Genomic DNA, 7,979 nt, shown 5'->3' on the forward strand with positions numbered 1-7,979 from the left:
ATGGATCACTGACATCTCGCAAATGTCTTAAATTACGCGCGCGATATTCTCTTTCATCAATTTCCTCTAATCCTTATTATACAATATTAGTAACAGTATTTCCACAGTCATGCATACAAATAAGAATAAAATATGCTTCTAAAGAGCATATATTTTAGTTGTCTAGAGCATTTGACGTCTTGACAATTAATATAGAAAAGAGCTTTTAATTTATGGCACAGAATACGAACACCTTTAAAATTGTCAATTTCGACAATTGTCATTGTATAAGAAATTTATAAAGTGTACAGAATAGGTCCCTTAATATTAATACTAAATACTGTTAATTAAAATACAGCATGTTAATTTATGCTGTAATATTATATTTATTTAAAACAAAATGTATGCAAGCATTATTTAATATACTACAAATTTCTTTTTCAATAGAGCCAGACGGATAAGGATGAATTTGCAAGTCTTCAATTTCAGTATGTACATTGCATTTTGAATACATCACAATTCCATCTGTTGTAATTTTTCTTTATTATAAAAACATTCCATGAATTCGGATCGAAAACCCTCAAGTGGTACGTTAGTATTGGAAATTTCTTCACATGTTTGAGGATCTGAAAGGTGGGCAAAATGAGCTCTTGCAAATTAATTACTCTAAGCTACAACAACAATTCCAAGAATTAAAGTTACATTGCTCAGAGGTGGAGCAACAGCTGCAAAGCCATTTAAAATCTGACGCAGGCAGTATGCTATGTCACAATAATAAAAAGAAAAAGATGTCACCATCCTCCTCAATTAGCTCCTGCAGGCTCCAGCGATGAAGATGTAGAGTTGGAGATCTCCGCTGAAGAACCCATTGCCTTGGACTGTGGATCCACTAACTCTTACAAAGAGTCTTCCCATCTTATGATTGGAAATCAAATCAAGTCATCAAAATCAAGTCGTCTAAAACTCTCAAGAAAAACGTCTCCAAAATTGCACCTCGGGCAGCGGCGACAGAACTTATCAAGTTGTCTTCCACCCAGGGTGAGAAAACTGTAATAAATACGGCAAACCTTCCGGAATGCTCTCAACTAGCAGTTGCTCATGAAGGAAAGGCCATTGGCAAGCTGCCAAGCGCTAGTGCCGCTGCCAGTACAAGAACTGGCAATCAAGAGCAACCTGCACAAAATCGTGCTACCACCGACAACAAACTAGGCAAAGCTGTCCCCATAGTACTCCGTCGGACAAATACCTAGAGCTCGTTGGTTAAACAATTTCACTCATGAAACCTAAAGTTTAGTGAGACTAAGGAGGTGCGCTTGGGCATGCAGATACCTCCAGCTACTGACTATCGTTATCTAACTAAGTTCCTGAATGAGATTAAGGAGCCCTTCCATACCCACATTCTTCCTGAAGAGAAGAACCTTAATATTGTCTAAGAGGTCTGGAGGAGCAGAGCCAAGAGGACATCAAAGAAGACGTGGAAGGAAAACTATTTACCATTTTCCTTAAATCTTCCTCATCTTCCTCAAATCTCGACATGCAGCTGACAAATTAATAAAAATTCATCTTCCCGCCGATCAGGACACTTATTCCTGATCCTGAGTGTGGATCAGGAGGTGAAGTCAATATAGGTGATTTCGGAGGTTCTTAAAAGCCCAAAAGATTACTTGTAATTCCCTTTTATTGTTAACCAAATTCATTTAGTTATCATTTAAAGTCCTTCATATCATTGTTATCGGCTTCCCACTTTGTAATAGTACAGCTCCTAATTCTAAAGGTTAAGCATCTGTTGTTAGATCGATTGATTGATTTCACTTAATACTTTATTAAAAAAAAATAACAAAAGCAAATCCTTTAATTAATGTAAACTTCGGCATTAAGAAAAATTGTGTATATTTTTTAAATGTCGAAACTTTTTACTATTATATTTAAATTTTGGTGAAAAACGACAAATTGCAGATATTCAAGAAGTGCTATTGTGAAACTGTTTAAAGCCGTAAACAGTCTATTACCGTTGCATCAAAATCAACGGTAATAGAAGAAATATAAATAAATAAAAGCTAGTGAAGTTTGGGTACCAAACATAAGGATCTGGAGTGTTGTTTTTTTCAAAACCTTTTAAGTAAACATGAATGCATTTTTCAAATTTCTGCAAGACTTTTAAAAGTCAACAAAAAAACTTAAACCAGTAGAGGCGGATAAGACTGCTGGGACGATTTGGCGAAATATGACAAATACCGAAGAGCAATACTATCTATGCCAGGGAGTAAAAAACGGACAGCAGTTCAAATCTCCCGATTAGTAATAGTGGAACGCTTATTGTAGTGCGCTTATTTTATAAACCGCTAACCCGATAATCGAATTCTTTCGGACATTTTGAAATTTGGCACAAACATTTGATATTGTAAGTATTATTAAATACTTTATAAAATAAATAATAAAGTGAACGTAGACTTTTTCTGCTTTGTAAATTGTTGCTTTTGCATATGATTGTGTTTAATTTTTTTTAAATAACAATTGTTAATTTTTTATGTTTGAACTTTATTGCTGTTTCTTTGCTTAAAATAAATCAGAAAACAAAAATTAATTTGAGTAAAAATTTAATAAGTTAATTTAATTTAATTTAAGAAAAATTTTGTGGGTGAACGCAGATTTTTTCTACTGTGTCCATATATAACACATACATCAAATCCATAAAAGACTAAAAAATATTTGGAAACTATATTCAGGACATAGTAAGTAAAAATTATAATAAGTAAAAATTATAACATAAATATAAATATATAATATATAAAAACTCCAGAAAATTATGCGAACAAAAAAGTCAAGTACGGCTTTGGATCAGTTGGTTAAGGTGCGCTGATTCTGAACTTCACATTTGGCAGGCCCGAGTTCGATTCCTGGTACTTGCAGTCTCAAAAAAATAATTATTTACGAATAATTAAATACAAGAATTATTTCCAAGACCACTGATGATGGGTATTGGGCAATACTCGAAACAGGTGTATGGTCAGCCAAAAATTTAATTAATTAAAATAATATAAACAATAAATTTTTGTTGTTGTATTTCACTACTGTTCGAAAAAACCTCTTTATAAATATAAATATAAATTTTGCAATTTATTTCTTTTACAAATATTATTTAATTTCTTAAAATTTGTTAATATTTTTCAAAATTTACAAAAATACTCATACACACAAGAAGACAATTTTTTTATAGTAATAACAATACAAATACCATTTTCACACGTTATCGAAAAATCTATTGAAGAAGTACCGGAATTAAAAGAAATGTGTGATAAATGTGCGGAGTTTTCTAAATATATTAAAAAAAGTAGGAGTAAATTCTAATTTAGTAATCTCCTTGACGAGGTTCTCTCCAACTGGTTGAAACAGATTATAATATGTCTTAAATTCGATTGAAAAACATGGATGGAAATTAGAAACATTCTACTAGAGAATAACCCGCCTCACGAAATTAATTAAAATTACTGAAATTTTTTGAAGAAACATCTAAAAAACTTCAGTCAGACACAACTCCTACTTAGCTTTTTATTATACCACATGTGTACCGTTTAAAACAATTGTGTGTAGTAAGTAATGAAGATTATCCAACCATTAAACTTTGGAAAGATCATCTTAACTTATTAATTGAATCAACAGTGCTAAATAATATATAATTTTCATAAAATCGCATTATTTTTGTGTCCACCCACTAACAAACTTATCCAATTTAGCACTGCAGAGATGGTATTAAAAGTGAATGTAAGCGTATTATGGACTCATTCATTAATAATACGTGTTCAAAGCAATCAATAGATCTATGGCAGCACCAAAAATATATATAAAGAGCTGTCAACAGTGCAGAAAAGAGATAACAATAACCGCATCTCCCGCCATAAGTCTTTGTCATAGTTATTTGGAATATAGAGAATATGTTAAATAAATATATAAACAAAAATCTTAACTTTAATAATATTTTATAATAAATAATTACAATAAACAAATAAAGTTATTCATTTCAAAAAAAGAGTGTCACTGATTACTCAATGGATCGCACGTTTTGGCGTACCCTTACGTACACAACCACGGTTGCCACTTATGGTACTTTAGTACCAAAATTGGTACTTTTTTTTTTTTTTTTCGTTTGGTACTCATGTTCAAAAAATGGTACATTTTTGACGACCCAACTTTATTGTGGATATTTCCAATTAATTTTTTTTATAAATGCAACTTTGCACTATTTTATATTTTGTTCATTTATAACACTATGAAAAACACAGAACGAGAAAACAAAAAGGTCCTAAAAAATTTTGGACCTTTTTTTACAGAAATGGTACCTTTTTAAACCAATTTTGGTACAGAAAAAAATTTTCAAGTGGCAACCGTGATACACAACAGACTAAAGTGGGGTGCAGACTATCATACTGGTGTGTCATACAAGTTGCGCTCTCTCTTGCTCAAATTTCTTCTAGCGACCGAATTTGAACAGGTATGACACACAAGATTAGGCAAAATTTTTGAAGAGTGCTTTTGCGGGTAGTGCTGTGAAAATTTGTGTGTTTAAAATAAAATTTTAAAATTGAAAAAATTGATAGTTAACGTATAGGTTGTGCTTTGCTTATAATTGATTATAATTTTGTATATTTTATATATGCCGCGTTTTTTTTTTGCGATCTTTATATTCACAGCTTTGGACATCCCACAAACAGCGATTACTTTTATTAACATTCGATGAAAGCATCTAAAAATGCTTTATCTGCATCCATATTCATATTTTTTTTAGGTTTATTGGTCATTAAGCACAGTAGTTAAAATGAAAAGATCAGTAAAGAACCGTAGTTAATTTCATTCACTACCTGTAAAGTTTCTTAAGAAATTTTTCATAAATAGATCATACAAATAATGTATATATATATATATACATAAGAATGTATATATCTTCATTGTTTTTCAAGAAATTTGATCATTTCCATATTTTTGTTAGTTGAAGGTTATTAACATTTAAAATTCTTTTATTTTAATAACAAGTTTTAACAAAGAAAAGCATATTTAGAATACAAAGTATTATATCTTAAATTTAGGTTATTAATTAATTGTTATTACGACCAATTTTCAATATGTTTTTTTATTACTGGGCTTAGATCATAAATTTAACGATGTTTATATATAGGTGTTTTTTTAAAAAAAATTTTACTTATAATCATCGTTTATAAATTAAAATAAAAGAAAATAAAATATTTAATAAATTAAATAAAATATTTAATAAATTAAATAAAATATTTAATATATTACATAAAATATTTAATTGTATTTTAATTTTTTATAAGAATTTTATGTAAAAATTTATATTTTTTTTAACTAAGATACAATTAAATATTTAACACAAATTTATAAGTGTAATTTTAATAATAATAAATATAATAATAATAAATACATTTATAATAAAATAATAAAAAACATATTAAATTTATATTATAATTCTACATATTCCACCTGCTTACAATAAATTTGCAAGGCAAAAATGCTCTTGTATGACGTATGAATCGTTAGGGGTGACAGACTATCATACACAACGCGTATGCGAGAGCTGTTCACCAAAATTTTGGTGAGCACGCCAACACGTTGGTAAAGGTGGCAGACTATCATACCTGTGTGTCATACGACGTTTTTCTCTCTCGTATGACATACCAGTATGATAGTCTGCACCGCGCTTAAGGGAGACAATTTGAATCTTCATTAATCAACCAAATAGCTAAAGTTATCGGTTGCAAACACTTACGAACTACGAGTTACCATCCTCTAAGTATAATAATATTTTATAATAAATAATTATAATAAACAAATAAAGTTATTCATTTCAACAAAAGAGTGTTAGGATCGAAATAAAAAGTAAATGTAATAAACCACTACAGATCTTTCTGAAAAGATACTTAACGATTGATTCGTTTAGTGCGTTTATTGAAACACAATATGATTCAAAAAATGGAATAATAAACAGTGAAATAGATTCATATGAGAACATCAAGGGAGTGTCACCTAATGAATGTGACATTCTCCAATGGTGGTATTCGAATAGATCAGAACATCCATTATTGCACAAATCAAGTTTTAAGATATTTGCAGTACCAGCAACTATCGCCGCGTCGGAGACAGCTTAGTCACATGCAAGAAATTTAGTAACTGAGAGTGGCTGTTCCAACTTCGGAACAGTTTATAAAACTACAGCGGCTAACTTACCAACGGCATAATCAACTTGAATATCGCGTTCGTACATCTCATTGAAACATATGAATAGACTCATACATTAAATGTAAATATTGTAAAAACGTAACTGAAATAAAGTAACATTTCCTTCTGGAGTATAAACAAACGACACAATTGGTGACTTGACGCTAGTATATACGACATTGGCGCATACAGCAAATAGCAGAACTCTTAACATTGTCCACACGTGGTAAATTAAACAACGAAAATTAAACAACCAAAAAAACTACTGGGCTTCTTCTCATCTTTGGTAAAGGGTGAGCATTACCCACAAATTTGTCGCCTGTTTATTTGTGTTAAAAAAAAACAAAAAAGAGGTTTGTCTTCGACTCAAGATTAGATGTATGTATCAGTTTTCCCGATTGCAAAAGCTGAAAACTTAAATACACCTTAACACCTTACCTTAACTTTGTAAGCAGCAAATCAAACACCTAGCTGTCCAATACAGTCGTTACTCATCGGTTAGTAGTACCGAGTGCCTTCTATTGGTCAGCTGATCATTTGAAATGTTGATATAAATCATTTTAATGAATACGTTAAAGATAAAACTTAGTTCTATTTAAATGTTGAAGGTAATCCTGATAATAGCAACTTTCACTTTCAACACAAAAATATTTATGGAATATAAGAATAGATGTTAAATGATTTAAAATTGTTTTAAGTACGAGACTTTATTTCTCAGCTCAAAACAAATATTAAATATCCCAAATATATGACGTGGGAGCCAAGCTCACTTAAATTAAAACTAATAACAAAAAGGAATAGAATTGTTATACTTTTACCCTTAATATAATATTCAATGACCTTAAATGTGAAAATAACGAACTAATGCAAATTTGTATTCAAATTAATGTAGAGCATTATTGGACAGTATATGTAGACTGACTCCTCAGCAGACTGGGTATGTAAAACGAAAGATAGAACGGAGCTAAGACGCTCGATGATTCATGCGACAGATATGAATATGAAATTTTGGGCAGAAACCGTCAATACCGTAGTTTCGTTTGAAATCGTACGGTCTCCAGTTAGTAAGGTGGACGAAAGAACAACATATATGTTACTACTTAGTCGCAAATTATTAAGACCCCCACTCAATAAAAAATAAATTTTATTATATATATAATAAACAGTTAATGGGAACACATTTTATATATAACTAACATCAATTGATCAATTAATCAATTTTTTCACAAACCCCCGGCAATTGCTACAATAATTATATTATTTACTCACTAGACATCACATCAATCATACGTATGTTATCTATTAATGTTATAACTTCATTGCAACAATAATTTGAAGAAAAATACTTATTGTATTCTATAAATATTAAAATTATATGTTATCAAGCTCTTCTCCCGAGATATGAAGATTAATTAAATATATGTTAAGTATTATAAATAAATAGGAAATTTTAAGTACTGAAAATTTTCACTTTTCACTCTCCTATTAAAAGAAATTAATTAAAAAATAGCAGAAAATCCATTCTCTACGAATAAAACTAGTAGCTTCATAAATTAACTCTGGGTCATTAACATCCATAACCTGGCTTTAAAATTTACTAAGCTCAGATAATTTAAGGCATTATGTAGTAAATGACTATATTAAAACGAAATGTTTTGCTTGTGTGAACAACTATTAATTTAGCTTGGATAACTAGATAATATATAATTATATTTATACTTTTAAGAAATATAAGATTTCTAGTAAATTATTTTTCTTCTGACCTTGTATGT

Source organism: Teleopsis dalmanni, chromosome 1 (genome assembly GCF_002237135.1).
Source record: "Teleopsis dalmanni isolate 2A chromosome 1, ASM223713v2, whole genome shotgun sequence".
NCBI classification, from domain to species: domain Eukaryota; kingdom Metazoa; phylum Arthropoda; class Insecta; order Diptera; family Diopsidae; genus Teleopsis; species Teleopsis dalmanni.